This window comes from Panthera uncia, chromosome B4 (assembly GCF_023721935.1).
Source record: "Panthera uncia isolate 11264 chromosome B4, Puncia_PCG_1.0, whole genome shotgun sequence".
Classification (NCBI taxonomy): domain Eukaryota; kingdom Metazoa; phylum Chordata; class Mammalia; order Carnivora; family Felidae; genus Panthera; species Panthera uncia.
In genome coordinates, this window is record NC_064809.1 from 31,300,872 (window position 1) to 31,321,349 (window position 20,478).

The window sequence follows — 20,478 nt, forward strand, 5'->3', positions numbered from 1 at the left end:
ATATACTAAAAACCATTAAATTCTACACTGTAAAAGGGTGACTTGTATGATATGTGAATTATATCTCAATAAAGCTGTTACAATAAAAGAGATATGAATGTTTCTAAATTTAATAGTTAATTTTTAGTTCTCGTCTTACTGGACTTCTCAAAAACAATTCAGAGTTCTTCCCCATTCATAAAATACTATCTTTGCTTGGCTTCAGGGACATTACTACTACTTTATTTTATTGCCTGCTTCTTCTATTTCATTGGATCTTCCTCATTTTACCCTTTAAATAAAGGAGCGCCCCAGGGCTCAGGCTTTAAACTTTTCTTGCTACTTATTGTCTAGGTTATTTTATCTTAATTTTTTAAAATTGAAGTATAGTTGACACACAACACTGCATTAGTTTTAGGTGTACAACATAGTGATCTGACAACTGTATATGCTATGCTATGCTCACCACAAGTGTAGCTACCATCTGTCACCATACAAGGCTATTATAACACCATTGACTATTATTCCCTATGCTGTACCTTTTATCCTCATGACTTACTCATCCCGTAACTGGAAGCCTGTATCTCCCACTCCTTGTCACCCACTTTGGCCATCCCCCACCTCCTTCCCCTCTGGCAACCATCAGTTTGTTCTCTATATTTATGGATCCATTTTTGGGGCATGTGGTTTTAAATATCATTTATATGCTAATAGCTCCTGGATTTATATTTCTAGCCCAGACCTCTCCTTTGAATTTCAGACTCACAAAATTAACCATTTTCAAATTAGCTGTGTACTAAGCAATTCAAACTTAGTATATATAAGACTGAGCTTTTTAAAAAATATTATTTATTTATTTATTTATTTATTTATTTATTTATTTATTTATTTATTTTTGAGAGAGAGAGAGAGAGAGAGAATGAGAGAGAGAGAGAGAGCACCACCTGCACGCAGGGAAGAGGTGGAGACAGAGGGAGAGAGAGAATCCCAAGTAGGCCCTGCACTGTCAGCTCAGAGCCTGATGTGGGGCTCAGTCCCTTGACCTGAGCCAAAATCAAGAGTTGAATGCTCAACCGACTGAGCTATCCAGGCACCTCAAGACTGAACTTTTGATTTTCTACTTCCATCACCTGCCCAAATCAGACCCTCCCTGTGACTTCCTTTCTCAGTAAATGGTAGCTTCATTTTTCCAGTTGTTTAGGGCAAGACTTTGAGCCATTCTTGACTTTCCTTTGTCTCTCACATCCCCTTCTAACAATTCTATCAACTTCATTTTCAAAACCAATGAGAATCAGAATCATTCTTACTAGTTCCAATGCTACTCGTCTGGTCCAAGACACCATCATCCCTCACTTGGATTATTTCAGTAATCACTTTACTTGTCTCTGTTTTGACCCTTGCCCCCTACCCCTTGCTTCTGTCTATTCTTATAGCAGCTACAGTGATCCTTTTAAAATATAATTAGACCCTGTCATATGTTTCTTTTTTCTTTTTCTTTTTCTCTTTTTAAAGTAGGCTTCATGCCCAGAGTGGAGCCCAATGTGGGGCCTGAACTCACAACCCTGAGATCAAGACCTGCGCTGAGATCAAGAGTTGCACGCTTAACTGACTAAGCCACCCAGGCACCCCTGACCTTGTCATATCTTTCTTTTCAAAATCTCCCAATGGCTTCTCATCTCACTCAAAGAAAAATCCAAATTCTTATTATGGCTCACATGGTGCTCCATGACCTGGCTTTTGATTACCCTTCTTATTACATCTCATGCTTCTTTCCATCCAATCACATTGGCTTCTTTGCACCTAGAAATGTCTAGCAGAGAGTAGAGGCACTTCAAGTAGTTGTAGAATAAATGGTTAGATGATTTGAGCAGCAGCCAGTTTGTGGTAAATTGAGGAGTAAATGTGAGGTGAGAAGTGGAAAAACATTTATAGAGTTTGGCTATGAAAAAGAGGCAAGAGACCAGGCATTTATAGGTGGAGTGGGAAGAAGCTAGAGATAGTTTGTTTTTTTTTTTCTTTCCTTCTTTAAGTAGCGTCTTAGTGTGTTTAAATAATGACAGATAATAGCCAGGAAAAGGGTGGGCTAAATATCTACGATATTCCAAATAAATGATCAATTTTTGAGTGGTGGTTTGAAGCAAAGGAAGAATAGAAGTGTGTTAGTAGTTGGGCCACCTAAGCCTCCTACCTGAGCCAGGTGAACTGCTATAGAACAGAGGGATATGCTCAAGAGCGATCATTTTGAGCAAAACTTGTGTTCTGAGAAGAGAAAACAGGCATTTGGCACGATTCTTCTGCTTTTCACCATTCTTGTGCCTGCACATTTTCTTCTTTTCTCTGGTTGCTGATACTTTGGTATTAGAAAGGAAGGTGAAAGTAAAGTGAATTTGCACTGTTTTGAGTGTCTATTATACAGATCACTCTGCTAGTGTTTGCTCTGTGTGTGTTTTTGTGTTTCAAATCTGTACATTAGTCTTGCAGGATAGGTGTTTGTATCTCCGTTTTTAAAGGAACAAAGATATGGTAGAGCATGCTGTAAACTACTCTGTGATAGATAGGATGAGACAGGAGACAGGAAGGTCATGGAGGAAGCTAGATGAGGGTAGGGTAGGAGGAGAAAGCTCCCAAGTAGGTTGTACCAACACAGAAATGTGTGAATTAAAGCTTCCACCAAAAAGGAGGCTCACTCTGTGCACCCTTTCTGTCTTTTAGCCTCCTGAAATCAAGCTGCACACTGAAAACGGGAATGTGAGAGTATATGTTGTTGTGAATTCTCAATGAAGAAGCTATTACTGTGATGTTAGAATCCATAAGTTGTATATTGCTGCTTAACAAAAAATGAAAGCAAAGAGATCAATCTTATGGTGCTCAAGCATTGTATGCCCGAGAGAGTTCTAGCTTGTAATTACATGCTATGTTTCCAAGGTTGTACTTCTTTCAGTGTCAAGATGTGCTGTGCACTGAATGAACTTCACCTGGGTTTCACTGCCCCACTGGGATCATTTAGGTAAAATTCTGTAATCTACAGCCTTAGTGAAGTCAGTGGATTCTCCCTGGAGCCCAAACTGGCTTTTGACTCATGTTCCTTTAGGAACTCTCTGGTGAACATACTTGTGAATAATTCCAGTCTGTTATAATTGATGATACTAGATGATAGAAACTATTCTCTACTTAAGTGAATCAAGCCACAGTAGACACTAATTTCTTTCAGTTTTATAATTCAGTGCATCGAGGATGAGATAGGAGTGGGTAGAAAATATAGTATTTTATTGTACACACTAGAAGTATTAGGTAGGGCCGGTTATTGTGATTTGAGAAAGTCAATGGTGGAGGAATGATGTGCAGGGGTACGGACAGCTATGACAGCAGGTAATGGATGTAGTGAGGGCTCTAACCATCTCCAAGGGAAAATGTTCTGTTCCATAAAGCGTTTTTAAAAATAGTTTTATTGAAGTATGCTTTACATACAATAAACTATGTATTTAAAATATATAATTTGGTAAGTTTTATGTATGTATACATCTGTAAAACCATCACCATAATCATGAAAATAAACATATCCATCATCTGCAAAGTTTCCTCATGCCCCTTCCTCTTTTTAATGCCTGTGGAATCTGTAATGATATCTCCTCTCTCATTCCTGATATTGGTAATTAGTGTCTTGTCTCTTGCCAGTCTTTCTAGAGGTTTATCAGTCTCATTGATCTTTTCAGAGGAATGGCACTAATTTTCCCTACTTTTCTGTTTTCAAATTTGGTGATTTCTTCTTCAATGTTTGTTTCCTTCTTTCTACTGGTGGTAGGTTTATTTTGCTCTTCTTTTTCTGGTTTCTTGAAGTGGAAATTTAGACTATGGTTTGAGACCTTTTGTCTTTTCCAATATAAGCATTGAATGCTATAAATTTCCCTCTAATCACTGATTTAGGTGCATCCCACAAATTTTGCTATGTTCTAGTTTCAATTTTAATTTCCTTTGGGACTTCCACTCTGACTTTGAGTGACTTAGAAGTGTGTTAATTTCCAAGCATCTGGAGATTTTCATCTTTCTATTACTGAGTTCTAGCTTAATTTCATTAAGTTCAGAGAACACACCTTGTATGATTTTAATTCTTTCAAATTTATTAAAGTTTGTTTTATGGTTCAACTGCTCTATCTTGGTGAATATTATATATGTACTGGAAAAGAATGTATGTTCTGCTGTTAACTGTTGGAATGTCCTATAACTACCAGTTAGATCCAGTTCGTTGATAGTGTTGTCAGTTCTTCTAGATCCTTGCTAATCTTCCACCTACTGGTCCCATTACAGGGAGAGGAGTGTTTACCTGTGGATTTGTCTATGTCTCCCTTCAGTCCTGTCAGCTCTTGCCTCATGCAGTATTGCAGTTCTGTTGTCATGTGTACACACATTTAGATTGTTATGTCTGCTTGGTGAATTGAACATTTTATTATCATGCAATGTCCCTTTTTATCCCTGGTAATTTTTTTGTTAGAAAGTCTACTTTGATGTTAATATAACCGCTCCAGGTTTCCTTTGATTAATGTTTGAGGGGTATCTTTTTTGGGGTGGTATATCTTTTTTTATTCTTTTACTTTTAATTTACCTATATCATTATGTTTGAAGTGAGTTTGAGTTTCTAATCAGCTCTAAAGGCTACTCTTAATATCATGTTCTACTTTGTGGTTCTAAGTGAAACTTTCTTGTTGATTTTTATTTAAAAATTTTTAAAAATATTTATTTTTGAGAGATGGAGACAGAGCACAAGCAGGGGGAGGAGTAGAGAGAGAGAGGGAGACACAGAACCTGAAGCAGGCTCCAGCTGTGAGCTATCAGCACACAGTCCAAAGCGGGGCCCAAACCCATGAACCTCAAGATCATGACCTGAGTCGAAATTGGACACTTAACCAACTGAGCCACCGGGGCATCCTTAACATTTCACTTTTTAATGAACTTTTGGTTTGTTTCCAGGTGTTAACTATTGCTAACAAAATTGATATGAACATTCTTGTGAAAGTCTTTGTGTGGATATGTGTTTTCACTTCTCTTAGGTAAATGCCTACAAGTAGGATTGCTGGGCTATATGGTAAACATGTTTAACTTTCTAAGAGAATATCAAACTGTTTTCCAAAATAAATGTTATCACTTACATGCCACCAGCGACATACAAGTATTGAACTTGCTGCACATAAGTTATTCATAGTTAGTACTGGCAGGCAGTCTTTTTAAATGTGGGTAGTAAATCTTATGGTTCGATTTCCATTTCCCTGGTGACTGGACATTGAGCATCCTTTCATGTGCTTATGAGTCATTTCTAGCTCTTCTATTGAGAAATACTTCTTCAAATCTTTTGCCCATTTTTTTATTTGGGTTGTCTTGAGTTACAGAAGTTTCATTATTCTATTTTCTATTCTAGTAATATTCTAGTAATGAATCACCTGTCAGATATATGTATTTTCAATATTTTCTGTAGTCTGTGGTTTGCCTTTTTATTTCTTTAATGCTTTCTTTCAATGGGGAGAAGTTTTGGAGCACCTGGGTGGTTCAGTCGGTTGAGCGTCTGGCTTCGGCTCAGGTCATGATCTCACAGTTCAATAGTTGAGCCCCACGTCATGCTCTGTGCTGACAGATCAGAGCCTGGAGCCTGCTTCGGATTCTGTGCCTCCCTCTCTCTCTGACCCAAGCCACTCGCATTCTGTCTCTGTCTCTCTCAAAAATAAACATTAAAAAAAATTTAATGGGGAGAAGTTTTAAATTTTGGTGAAGTCAATTTATAATTTTTTTATGGTTTGTGCTTTTTGTGTCATAAGAATTCTTCGCTTATCCCAAGATTGCAAAGATTTTCTCCAAAGTTTTCTCCTTGAAGTTTTAGCTCTTACATTTAGGTATATAAGACATTCTGAGTTAAGTTTTGTGTGTGGAGTGAGAAAAAGGTCAAGGGTTTTGTTTTGCTTTCATAAGGATATCCAGTTGTGCCAGCACCATTTGTTGATAAGAGTATTCTTTTCCCATTCAATCACCTTGAAAACTTTGGGGAAAGTCAATTGACCAGATCAAATATCCACCAATGCATAAATATATTTCTGGATTCTTCCTCACTTTCTTGATTATTATAGCTTTATAGTAAGTCTTAAAATCAGGCTGTGTAAGAAGACCTCCACTTTGTCCTTCTTCTAAGCTATTTTGACTATCTTAGGTCTTTTGGATTTAGAATCAGCTTTTCAATTTCAAAAATCCTTCTGAAACTGTGATAGAGATTGCGTTGAATCTATAGATTGAGGTTCTGTTTTCCAATGCATGAACATAGATATCTCTTCACTACTTAGGTCTTTTACATTTTTGTTCAGCCATATGGAAACAAATTTGACAATAAATTTCATATTAAAATAATAAATAAATAAATAAATAAATAAATAAAAATTAAAAAAGAATGCATAAAGAAAAAATAATTTTGGTGAGCAATATTTGAGTTTTCATTGTATCTTGTATATACTGTTAAATTTATCCTTTCATTCTGCATATTATTATAAATGATGCTAATATTCATTTTCTAATTATTTGTTGATGGTATATAAAAATATAACAGGTTTTTGTATATTGACCTTGTATCATATGACCTTATTTATATCACTTATTAGTCCTATAAGCCTTTTTGTACACTTCTTAGGATTTCCTTCAGACACAAATATGTCCCTGTGAATGAAGAAAGTTTTTCTTCTTTCTTTTCAACTTTTGAGCCTTTCTTTTTCTGACTTTATTGCACAAGATAGGCCCTCCAGAAAAGTGGAGAAGTGGTGAAAGTAAATGTCCCACTTTATTGCCAGTCTTAGCGTGGAAGCATCTGGTAGCTTCACCATTAGGTATGTTTTATTTTAGGGTTTTTTCAGTTTTAGTTGTTGGTTTTGGGGGTTTTTTTGGTACATGCCATTTATCAGGTCTTTGCCTTTTAATTACTTTGCCTTTGAATTACTTTGAATTACTCCTCGATTAAGAAAGTGGCTTTGTTGGTATTTATACCTTAAAAGTGTGTTCTATTTTGCTATGACTTTTAAATAGTTTTTTTTCTTTTTCATTTATTGAAATGAATATATCTTTATTGAGATATAATTCTAACACCATATAACTCATCCATTTTTTTTAAGTACCCTCCATTTCAGGGCTTGAACTCACGACCCTGAGATCAAGACCTAAGCTGAGGTCAGATGCTTCACCAACTGAGCTACCTAAGTGCCCCTAATTTGTCTATTTAAAGTGAATGATTCAATGGTTTTTAGTATTTTCTCAGAGTTGTGCAATCAACACCATAATTAATTTTAGATCATTTCAGTCACTGCACATTTACCCCCAACTCTTCCAGCCTTGGGTACACAATAATCTACTATCTGTATAGATTTGACAATTCTGAACATTTCATATAAATGGAATCGTGTAATGTGTGGTCTTTTGAAGCTGGCTTCTTTCACTTAGACTAAAATTTTTTTTTCAAGTTTATTTATTTATTTTGAGAGAGAGAAAGTGCAAGTTGGGGAGGGGCAGAGAGGGAGGGAGAGAGAGAATCCCAAGCAGGCTCTGCACTGATGGTGTGGCTTGAACCCATGAACTGTGAGATCATGACCTGAGACAAAGTCCGACACTTAATTGACTGAATCACCCAGGTACCCCTAGGCTAATGTTTTTAAAATTTATCCAAGGTATAGCATGTATTAGTACTTCATTTCTTTGTATTGCCAAGTAATATTCCATTATACAACCAGACCACATTTTACTTAACCATTCATCAGTTGTTGCTGTTGTTGCCACTTTTTTTTTCCTTTTATGAATAATGCTGCTATAGCATTTGTGCACAACTTATCACGCGAACATAGGTCTTTTCTCTTAGGTATATATTAGGAGTAAAATTGCTGGGCCATGTGGTAACTCTATGTTTGATCTTTGGAGGAACTACCAGACTGCTTACAGGCTGTACCACTGTACATTCCTAGTGGTAGTATATGGGGGCTCCAATTTCTCCACATTTTTACCATCTTTGTTATTATCTTTAGGGTTATAGCTATCCTATTGGGTATGAGGTGGCATCTCATTGTGGTTTTGCTTTGCATTTCCCTAATAGCTGGTGTACATTTGTACGTCTTTGGAGAAATTCAATTTTTTGCCCTTCTTTACCTAGGTTGTCTTTTTATTACTGAGTTACAAGAGTTCTTTATATACTTTACAAATTTCCTCCCATTTTGTGAATTGTCTTTTCATTTTCTTGATGGTATCTTTCGAAGGACAAGAGTTTTAATTTATTTTTTAATTTTTTTGAAGCACAAGAGTCTTTAATTTTTATAATGCCTAATTTATTTTTTCTTTTGTTTTCTATGCTTTCAGTATCATATCTAAGAAACCATTGCCTAATTCAAGATTATGAAGACTTACTCCTATGTTTTCCTCTAAGAGTTTTATAATTATAGCTATTACACTTGTGTCTTTGATTCGTTTGGGGTTAGTTTTTGTACATGGTGTGAGGTAGGCTATCCAATTTATTCTTTTGTGTGTGAATATTTGTGGTCCCAGCATCATTTGTTTAAAAAGTCTACACTTTCCCTCATTGAATTGTCTCAGCACTGTAGTCAAAAATCAATTCATTGTAAATGTGAAGGTGTATTTATGGACTTTCAGTGTGAGTCATTACATCAAAACCACAGTCTTGACTACTTAGCTTTCTAATAAGTTTTGAAATAGGGAAGTAGGAGCTCTTCAAATTTGTTCTTGTTTTTTGAGATTTTTTTTGGCTATTGTGGGTCCCTTAAATTTCCATATGAATCAGCTTGAAATGTCTACAAAGAAATCAGCTGGAATGCTTGTAAATACACTGCATCTATAGACCAATTTGTGAGTATTGCTATCTTAACCATATTAAGTCTTCCAATCCATGTATGTAGGTTGTTTTTCCATTTATTTAAATCATCTTAATTTTTCAACATTTTATAGTTTTTAAAAAAATTTTAATGTTTATTTATTTCTGAGACAGAGAGAGAGAGAGAGAGAGAGAGAGAGAGAGAGAGAGAGACACAGCATGTGAGCGGGGAGGGGCAGAGAGAGAGGGAGACACAGAATCTGAAGCAGGCTCAAGGCTCTGAGCTGTCAGCACAGAGCCTGAGCTCAAACTCAGGAGTCACAAGATCATGATCTAAGTTGAAGTTGGGTGCTTAGCTGACTGAGCCACCCAGGGGCCCCTCAACGTTTTATAGTTTTTAAAATATATTTTAAAGCATAAGTTTTGCATTTATTTTATTAAAATTTATTCCTCAGTATTTTATTTCTTTGGAGTTGTTTTCTTAGTTTCATTTTTAGATTGATTATTGGAAATGTATATACCTGCAGTTGATTTTTGTATATCAATCTTATATCCTGCCATCCTGCTGAACTCATTTACTAGTTTTAATCTTTTTTAGTAAGTTCTTTAGAATTTCTACATAAAAATCATTGCATCTGCTAACAGAAAGCATTTTACTTCTTCCTTCCCAATCTGGATGCCTTTTATTTCTTTATCTTGACTAACTGCCCTGGCTAGAATCTCCAGTATAATATTGAATAGAGGTAGCAAGAGGAGACATCTTTATCTTATTCCTGATCTGAGGGGGAAAGCAGTCTTTTACCATTATGCTAGCTGTACATTTTTTAGACATGCCCTTTATTAGATTAAGGAAGTGCCCTTCTATTTCTTGTTGAGTTTTTTTTTTAATCGTGAAAGTTTAAATTTTGTCAAATGCTTTTTCTGCATCTATTGAGATGATCATGTGGTTTTTGTCCTTTGTTTTGTTGATATGTATTACATTCATTGATTTTCAGATGTTAAACCAACTTTACATTTCTGGGATAAATTTCACTTGATAATGGTGCATAATTCTTTTTATATGTTTCTGGTTTCAGTTTGCTAGTATTTTGTTGTAGAATTTTGCATCTGTTTTCACAGAAGCTATCGGTCAATTTTCTTTTCTAGTGATGTCTTCTGGTTTTGGTGTCAGCGGAATACTGGTATGATAGAATGATTTGGAAAGTGTTTCATCCTCTTCTATTTTTTTGAAGAGTCTGTGAAGAGTTGGTATTAATTCTTATTTCAGTGTTTGGTAGAATTCACTAGTGAAGATATCTGGGCCTGAAAATTTTATTTTGGTAGTTTTCTAATTATACCTCTATCTTTTTACTTGTTATAGGTCTATTTGAGTTTTCTATTTCTTTTTTAAGAAATTTTAAGAAATTCTTTAAGAAAAAGAAATTTTAATTCAATTTCAATAGTCAATTTTTCCGTGTCTCTTTTAGGCATTTGTCTCTTCTACTTATTTAATTCGTTGGCATACAGTTATTCATAGTATTCCTTATAATCTTTTTTAAATTCACACACTAGATGTTTAATTATACATTACAATTTTATTTTTGTGTGCACATTTGTTTAACAGTCACTGAATTTCCAGGCCAGTTTCAGGTAACTGAAGAGACTTTATAATTAGTTTATATTGTCTAGATCCAAGGTATGCTACAAACACAGTCAGAGCAAATGGGAAGTAACATCTTTCTAAAGACAGGCTTAGAAATTCTAGTCCAGTAAGTTAAGATGCTTCCTTTCTCTGGTAGCAGGGCTGGCTCATATCTAACTGCTCTACAACCATTCATAGGTATCACCAAGAAAACAGGATATAAGACCTGTGTTATGGTACAGGTTTCACAAGTCAAATCATCTGTATTCAAAGGTAAATTTACAAAACCTTTGTAAGATGCATGTGCTGTAATAAATGGGATCACTGCGATTCGTAAGCCAGCAGCTATATGAGCCTGTGTCACATTTAAGATGTGTTGATAAAGACTATTTGCTCTTAGACCACAGATAGCAGCATTAAGTCCAATATATGTTGATCCATGTTCAAAGAGATTCCTTTCTGCTTCTGGGAGTTCATTAATTTTTCTGGTTATGGTACTGAAAATTAAATTTCCTTGACAATATCATCTGGTTCACGATTATCCATCTTGAGCCTTATGCTCTCTGCACAGCAGTTGGTGCCTCCACCAGTCCTCCTCTGACAGGGGGCTGAGTGAATGGGGGCTCACTCCAACCTTTGCTCAACTAGCCTGAGTGCAGCCATCTTTGGCTGACAAGTGACTCTTCCTTATAATCTTTTAAAATTTCTATAAGTTAGTAGTATTGTGCCCCCTTGCATTTTTGATTATATCAATCTGAGTCTTTTTCTGTGTGGTCAGACTAGCTAAATATTTGTCAATTTTCTTTTCTTTTCAAAGAGCCAAATTGATCCTTTAAATTTTTCTGTGCTGTTTTTCAATTTTCCATTTTATTTATCTATGCTCTAATCTCTGTTATTTCTTTCCTTTTGTCTGCTTCAGGTTCATTTTGCTTTCTTTGCCATAGTGTTTCTAGGTGGAAGTTTAGGTTATCAATGTAAGATATTTCTTCTTTTTAAATTTGGTGTTTACATTTATAACTCTCCCTCTAAGTACTATTTTAGCTGCATTACATAATTTTTGGCAAACTGTAGCTTCATTTTGATTCCTCTCAAAGTATTTTTATATCTTCCTTGTTATTTCTATTTTGATACATTAGTTATTTAGGAATATATTATTTAACTCCACATATTTGTGAGTCCCCAATTTCTTTCTGTTATTGATTTTCTTCTTTCACCCCATTATGGCTGTAGAATATACTTTATATAATTTAAATTTTTAAAAATTTACTGATACTTGTTTTATAGTCTAGCAATGATCTATCCTGGTGAATGTGCACTGGAGAATAATATGTATTTTGCTGTTGTTTGGGTGGCCTATAAAGGTCTTTTAAGTATAGTTGGTTTATAAATGTTGAAGTCTCTGTTTCCTTGTTTATCTTCTTTCTAGTTATTCTATTATCGACAGTGGAGTATTGAAGCCTCTGACTATTACTGTTGAATTGTCTATTTCTCTCTTTAATTCTGTCAGTTTTTGCATTTTGGTGGCTCTGTTGGTAGGTGCATATATGTTTATATAATTATATTATAAAAACATGATTTTTTAAAGTTTATGTATTTATGTATGTATTTATTTATTTATTTAATATAATTTATTGTCAAGTTAGCTAACACACAGTGAATACAGTGTGCTCTTGGTTTTGGAGGTAGGTTCCCGTGATTCATTGCTTACATACAACACCCAGTGCTCATCCCAACAAATGCCCTCCTTCTCAAAACATGATTTTTTATAAACATGTTTATAATTGTATTATAAACATATAGGTTTATAATTGTAGTATAAACAACAGCATATTATAAACATATGTTTATATAATTATATTATAAAAGCACGATTTTTTACAAACATATGTTTATAATTGTATTATAAAAACATAATTTTTTATAAACTTACACTTATAATACAATTATAAACATGAATGTTTATCTGTATTATAGGCATATATTTTTATATAATTGTATTATAAACATATATATGCATTTACCAACAGAGCCACCAAAATGCAAAACTGACATTATATATATATATTTTTTCTTTTAGTCTTTTTTTTCAGCCTGACAGTCTTGGCTATTTGATTGATTGGTTAGTACACTCACATTTAATTTATTATGGATATAGTTGAACTTACATATGCTATTTTACATTTTGTTTTCGATATGTCTCATCTTTTTTGTTCCTTTTTTCTTCCTGTACTACTTTCTTTGTTTTACGTAAATATTTTCTAGTGGAACATTTTACTTCTTTTAACAATATTTTTCACTGTGTTTTTTGTTATTTTCTTAATTATTTTTTTTAGTGGTTTCTCCAGGGTTTACTAAATACATCTTAACATATTAGAACCTACTTTAGACTTACACTAGCTTAATTCCAGTGAGATATAGATATTACTGCTATATAGCATCTATCATACTTTGAGTTCTTTGAATTTCTTAAGTGTGTAGATTTTTATTTTATTTATCTTTTTAACATTTATTCATTTTTGAGAGACAGAGAGAGACAGTGTGAGTGGGGGAGGGGCAGAGAGAGAGAGGGAGAAACAGAATCCAAAGAAGGCTCTAGGCTCTGAGCTGTCAGCACAGAGCCCTACACGGTGTTCAAACCCATGGACTGGGAGACCATGACCTGAGCTGAAGTCAGACGCTTAACTGACTGAGCCACCCAGGTTCCCCAAGTGTGTAGATTTTTAAAAATAAAATTTGGGATGTTTTCAAGTCATCATTTTGTCTAATCTTTTTCCTGCTCCTTTCCCCTCTCCTTCTGGTACTTCTGTTACATGTATGTTGGTGTACTTAATGGTATCCCACAAGAAAGGGAACTCTCTTTCCCTTTGGAAAAAGAATGCAAACTGGTGCAGCCACTGTGGAAAAATAGTGTGGGGGTTCTTCTGGAATGGTTATCTGAGGCGCTCCAGGTACCTGTTCCCCAGTGAAACAACCATAACTGGTAAATAGTAATTGTCCTGAGGAAATATATCAAATGAAGAAACATTTATTCAAAAAAATTTATTAAGTATCTGTAAGAACAGCCAGACTCTGTGGCACTTGAGCCATGGCCTTTTACCTCCCCAGGACATTTTGTAGAACAACAGAGCAATCATCTAGCAATTAGTGAAGCCCAATATTTATGTATAATACCAAATGAAGCAGACAGCTTAACAAAGAAGCTATGATGACAATGTCACATCAAATAAAGAATATGTATAAAGGTATAGAAACTATTTTTCAAAACAAATGGAAATTTTACAGTACAAAAGTACAATAAAATTCTCTCTAAAGCCAAGCTTTAGCTAGCTGCATCCCACAAACTTTGAAAAATATTTTCTCTTTTTCTCTTCTCATTTCTTTTGTGACTCATGGTTTAATTTCCAGGTATTTTGTAATTTGCAGATAACTTTCAGTTATTGATTTCTAGTTAAGTTGCATTTTGTCAGAGAAATCCTCCATGTGATTTCCATCCTGTTGAATTTATTGAGACTAGTTTTACGGCCCAGTATATGGTAAATGTTCCACTGGCACTGATTATACTGTAAAGTCTGCCATTGCTGGGTGAAGTGTTCTATAAAAGTCAATTAGATTCAGTTATTTGACAGAATTATTCAAGTTGTCTATATTCCTATTTACTTCTCTACTATTTCTATTAATTGTGGAGAGAGGTGCTGAAATATCCAACTCTAATTGTGGATTTGTCTTTTTCTCCTTTCAATTTTGTCAGTTTTTCCTTCATGTAATTTGAAGCAATTGGGTGTATTCCCATTTAGGAATGTCATTTCTTCTTAGTGACTTGACATTTTATTATTATAAAACATCTTTCTTTATCTCTGGGAGTATTCCTTGTTCTAAAGTCTACTTTGTCTAATATGAAGATAGTCATTCCACTTTTCTTATGTTTCATGTTTACATGGTATACCTTTTTCCATCCTTTTACTTATATTTTTCCTCTGTCTGTACATTCACAGTGAATTTCTTGTGGACAGAATGTGGTTAGACTTTATTATCCAGTTGGACAATCTCTGACTTTTTACTTACTTATTTTTTTAATGTTTACTTATTTTTGAGAGAGAGAGAGAGACAGAGTGTGAGTAGGGGAGGGGCACAGACAGAGGGAGACACAGAATCTGAAGCAGGCTCCAGGCTCTGAGCTGTCAGCACAGAGCCCGACACCGGGCCCGAACCCGCGAGTGGTTAGATCAAGAACTGAGCTGAAGTCAGATGCTTAACTGACTGAGCCACTCAGGGGCCCCTCTGACGTTTAATGGGGAAATTTAGTCCATCTTTATTAAGTGTAATTATTGATATGGTTAGGTTTAAATCTACTGTTTTGCTATTTGTTTTCTACTTGCCCCATATACTTTCTTTTTTCTTCTTTTCCTATCTTTTGAATTAAGTGAATATTTTTTTAATATTCCATTTTACGTCCTCCATTAACTAATTTATTATATTACTTCATTTTACTTTTTAATGGTTGATATAAGGTTTATGGCATGCATCTTAAATTATTAGTGTACCTTTAAATAGTGGTGTGCCACTTCTGCAATAATGTAAGAATTTTCATCAATGTGTAGTTGACCCTTGAAGAACACTGGGGTAGGGGCACTGATCCAACCCCTCTCATAGTGCAGCCAAAAATCCACATAAAACTTTTGAGTCCCAAAACTTAACTACTAATTAATAGCCTACTGTTGACAGGAAGACTAACACATATTTTGTACGTTATAGTATTATATACTGTATTCACACAATAAAGCTACAGAAAAGAAAATATTATTAAGAAAAACATAAGAAAAATGCATTTACAGTACTGTATTGTATTTATCAAAAATAAGTCCATGTGTAAGTGTACCTGTGTAGTTCAAACCCATGTTGTTAAAGGGTCAACTGTACTTCCAAGGTCCTTCTCTTTGGTCAGAATTTGAACAGCTTGCAGATCTCTGTGAGCTCTGGGGGTTGTTCATCTTAGAGCTCCTTCACTAATGTTCTCTGCCTGGCCTCATAGAGTCTTACTCTGTGTATTAACCAAAGATGCAAGGGGGATCCTCTTCAGATTTCTAGCTCTTGCTCTGCCTAGCTTACTCGTTTCTGGTACTCTGCCCTGAAAATTCCAGCTGCCTCAGCCTCCCTAACTCTGATCACTGTTTCCTCAATTCAGCAAAGTTGCCATGTTCTCCTAGAATTACCCTTCCCTGCATCACAATCCAAAAAGTAGCTCCCGAAAGAAAACTGGGACCATCACAAGCCTCACTTTATTTGTATCGCTTCTCTCAGGGGTTATAGTTCTGCTTCCTCTGTTATTCACTGTCTGAAAACAATTGTTTTATGTATCTTCTCTGGTGTCCTGTTGTTTGTTACAGTAGAACAAATCTAGTACCAGTTACTGCTTCAGGTCAGAAGCATTTGTTTACTCTTTGGTTATATTTGTATTTCTTATAACTTTATTTTTGCATTTGCCTATATGATCTATTTTTTATTTATTGTTACCATATGGTTCTTGGAAATACATGTTCATTCCTTTCTACTACTTAGTAATTGCTTTCTCAGAGGGTAAAATATGCTTGCAGATATACTGCTTGAAGAACTTTTAGGCTAAATATGAGGTTTTTTTCAGACAAGTGATACAAGGCCTGTTATTATTCAAGCTAATAGCTATTCAAGCTAGTTTTCACCACATTTTTATTATTAATTAGTATTTAGTGTATGTAATTTTATTCATTGGCTCCTAAATAGAATAAAAATGTGACTTTAAACAACAGAAACATCACAATCTCAGAGTGACTTAGGTATTGGACAGGAGGTTTTTCAGTCCCATTTCTTGTTGGGTGAAAGAACTAGATTCATGCCACTTTTGTGCAAGCAGTGAGCTGAGCCTTTCTTAAGAATTTACAGTAAAAAAGATAACATAACTCAAGTATGCTCTCTTCATAACTAGGAAATTCCAATATGTATTAGCCTAAACTTGTCTTATAATGGAAGTTTATCTTCTTTTTTCCTATCCTTACTGGAAACTAAGATTAGATACATTTCATTTGCCCAAGTTTCAAATTACTGATAAAGCAATGGTATTTTTTATACAGCAGTGGGAAGCACCAAATATCTATTTGGGGACTTTATATTTTTTAAAAGCATTTCTCAGTTACTTCTGGTAACAATAAGATCCTATTCTTATTGATAAAGTTCAGTTTATATGATACTCTCTGAGTAGTTGACTCATAGTGACTCCCTATTTTTCTTACCTCAGTGAGTTCCAATATCTGTGAAATTAAAAATAACTATGATTTTGCTAAGAAGAGGTAGAGATTACTATACAAATACCAAAATATATTATAAAATTGGTATAATTAAAACTGTGTTATTGAGGCAGGAATGGATTGATAGATGAATGGAAGAGAATAGAGTCTAGAAATAGACTTAAATATATAAGAATTTAGTATATGTTAAAATTAGCATTTCAAATCAATGAGGGAAGAAAGGAATTGTTTAATAATTGGTGCTAAGATAATGGGATAACCATGTGGGGAAAAATCGTATTCTTATTTCATAATACATGCAAAAATAAAGTCCAAAAGGATTAGAGTTAAACATAAAGATAAATCACTGAGGAGGTACCAGGTGACTCAGTAGGTTAAGTGTCTGACTCTTGATTTTGGCTCAGATCATAATCTCAGAATTCATGAGATTGAACCCTGCGTTGGGCTCGCCCTGACAGTGTGAAGCTTGCTTGGGATTCTCTTTTCCTCTCTGCCCCTTCCCAGATTGTGCTCTCTCTCTCTCTTTCAAAGCAAATAAATAAACATTAAAAAAGTTAAGTCACTGAGGAGAAGATATTCACAATTTTAAAGGAGAGGAAACCAAACCCAGAAACCTGAAAGAAAAACATTAGCTCATGTACATGGGTATGAATGTATAAGCCTGTGTATGTGCGGGTATGTGTGTGTGTATGTCTGAATGAGCTTATGCATAAAAATGTCTGGAAAGATCTATACCAAGCTGTTAACAGTGGTTATTTTTAAGGGGAAGGGTCAGAAAGGACTTTTACTTCCTTTTTTCATGTCTGTTTATGTCATTACTATTTTGTTACAATTAGTATCTGTAACAACTATAATCAGGAAAGTTTTTTTTAAGTTTATTTATTTATTTTGAGAGAGAGAGAGAACACCAGCAGGGGAAGGGCAGAGAGAGAAGGAAAAAGAGAATCCCAAGCAGGCTCCAGGCTGTCAGCGCAGTGCCTGTCATGGAGGCTCGAACTCACAAACCACGAGATCATGACCTGAGCCAAAATCAAGAGTGGGACACTTAACCGACTGAGCCACCCAGGTGCTCCAGGAAATTCTTTCAGTTTTTTTTTTTATGTTTATTCCTTTTGAGAAGGAGAGAGAGATAGTATAAATGAGAGGGAGTGAGAGAACCTCAAGCAGGTTCCAAGCTGATAGCTTGGAGCCTGATGCAGGGTCAGAACCCATGAATCTTGAGATCATGACCTGAGCCAAAACTAACAGCCAGATGCTTAACTGACTGAGCCACCCAACTGCCCCAGAAATTTTTTCATTTTGAAGAATGAGTGCATAATGAATGGATATTGCCTATGCACACATGATGAAATAAAAGCTACCGTTTATTGAATGTCAATTATGTGCTAGCTAGCCCCTTTTATGACTGATTTAGGGCCCAACACAACCCCATGAGATAGGTTCTACTTTTAACCTCCTTTATAGCTACTGAAGCAGGAAAAGATTGATAGATTGATGTTAAGACAATTGGAGGAAAGACCTCTTTAGAGAGGTCACACAGCTAGTAAGTGGCAGGATCAGGATTCAAACTCAGACAGTCTGGCTGGCCTTAGAGCTAAGATCTTGATTAGAACACTCTACTAGCAAAAAAGAAAAAAAATATGAAAAAAACAGGACACTCTATTAGCTTTCAGAACAACCATTACCTGAACACAGGCATAATATCCCTTTTTTAATAGATTTATGGTCACTATGTTTAGACATGATGGAGGCCCAACTATGAATATAGACTGAAATATGAATATGTTTTCATCAACACTAGAAAAAGACAACTGAAAGAGGGTATAAAGACATCCCTGGAAATATCCTAGAGTGGAATCATTTATGTCCTACCCAGGAGAATGAAGGTCTGTGGTGAATTGTAATCATCATTTTGCAGATAGTTTTTGGCTGCACAGAGCTTTTATGCATTGAATGTCTCTTCTCATTTCTTCAACACCTGAGATATGTGAATCTGACATACAAAGTCTTCTCTTCTGTCCAGAAGCAAGTTTTTATTGCTATCTTTCTATCAAAACAGGTTAATACTTTGTTAATATTTTGAAATCAAGAACAAAGCTGTCAATCTGAGATAAACAATTTGGGAACACCCAAAGGCATCTCAGGAGGAACAATTTATGGTTGACAAATTCAATCTAGATCATAGCCATTGACAACAATATTAATTCCTCAATTAGCAGTAAGAGTGGAGTGACCATGCACACTAAAAGATAATCAAGTCTGAGTAGAAAATTGCATTTTGAGAAGTCCAAATATAAATGCTTATTATAGGTACCATATTCCTAATCAGTATAACCAAAATAATTTATTAGGAATTAAAGAGACAAGGGAGGAAGAGAAAATGAAAACCATGAGTTTCTATGATATAATATGGGAGAGGACTATTCTATGATAGTCCTCTCCCATATAACAAATGCATATTGGACTTACAAATGTTTTCTTTCTTCCTGGGGATTTTGATCAATGGAGGTTTAGTGATATAGGTTTAAATATATTCATCTCACTTCCCAAAGCGGTGTTGGTTTGCGCTGTTCCACAGGGCAGTGCACACACTTTTAGCCCTTGCTGGCTGCATACAAATCCTCAAGCGGGGCTAGGAAGGAGCGGAGAACGCTTAGTGCACAGTCACTACTCACTGAGAAATCTGAATGTTGTGCCCTGATCTCTTTGCAAGAAAGCCAAGAGTTGGGTTTATATGGGGAATAGTGGGAAGCAAGCTTCCATTGCTCTGTACAGGGTATTCATCACGGTCTGCCTGGGATGAGAGTTAACCAGGAGCAGGAGAGAGACCATTCCTCTTACCTACCGGGTGCTAGCCCTGTACTAGACACCTTGTCAATGATCTGTATCCTGCATCAGAGGCTGAACTTCTAGAGGGTACCAACCTCTCTGACTCTTCTGGTATCTTTGCAGCTCCTCACATGATAGAAGTTCATCAGATATTTATTTAGTTATGGTTAAAAGTTGTACGTTAGAAGTTGTTGAAAGTAAGGCTGAGGAAGTTAAAATGTATAGTGTAATAAGTAAGGATCCACTGCAGATTCTTGAGAAGGCTTTTTTTTTTTTTTTTTTTTTTTAATGTTTTGGTTAGGTTATTGCAGGGTTTCTCAACCTTGGTACTATGGACATTTGGGACCAGATTTTTTTTAAGCTTATTTATTTATTTGAGATGGGGGGAGAGGCAGAGAGAGAGGGAGAGAGAGAATCCCAAGCAGACTCCACATGTGTCAGCACAGAGCTCAATGCAGGGCTGGAACACATGAACCGTGAGATCATGACCTGAGCTGAAACCAAGAGTCAGACGCTTAACCGATTGAGCCACCCAGGCGCCCTGGGGCCACACCCTGGCCCCAGCGTTAAAGGTGTGTACACTGCCCTGTGGAACAGCGCAAACCAACACCACTCTGGGAAGTGAGATGAATATATTTAAACCCCCAGTTGGGGGGCCTGTCCTTGTGCATTGTGGGAGGTTTAGCAAAATCCCTAGCCTCTACCCACTAGATACCAGTAGCACTCTGCAGGTACAACAACCAAAAATGTTTTTCAGACATTGCCAAATGTCTCCTGGGGAGCAAAATTGCCACAGTTGGAAACAACTAGGCTATAAGGGGGAATGGTGACGTTAGAGGCTGGGAATATCAGATGCTCAGATCAGAGGAAGAGGAGCCAAAGAAAGGAGGTAGATGGAAGATAATTAATTCAAGTGTAATTTGATCTAAAGATAGTGA

At 35.6% G+C, this 20,478-nt stretch overlaps 1 protein-coding gene and 1 pseudogene across 3 annotated transcripts in view; one reads left to right on the forward strand and one right to left on the reverse strand.

Annotated features, from left to right (window-relative positions):
* Positions 1-20,478, forward strand: part of CCNY (cyclin Y) — a 310,156-nt gene that overhangs the window by 37,492 nt on the left and 252,186 nt on the right. The window lies entirely within an intron of this gene.
* Positions 10,241-11,464, reverse strand: LOC125920043 (transmembrane protein 126A-like; annotated as a pseudogene).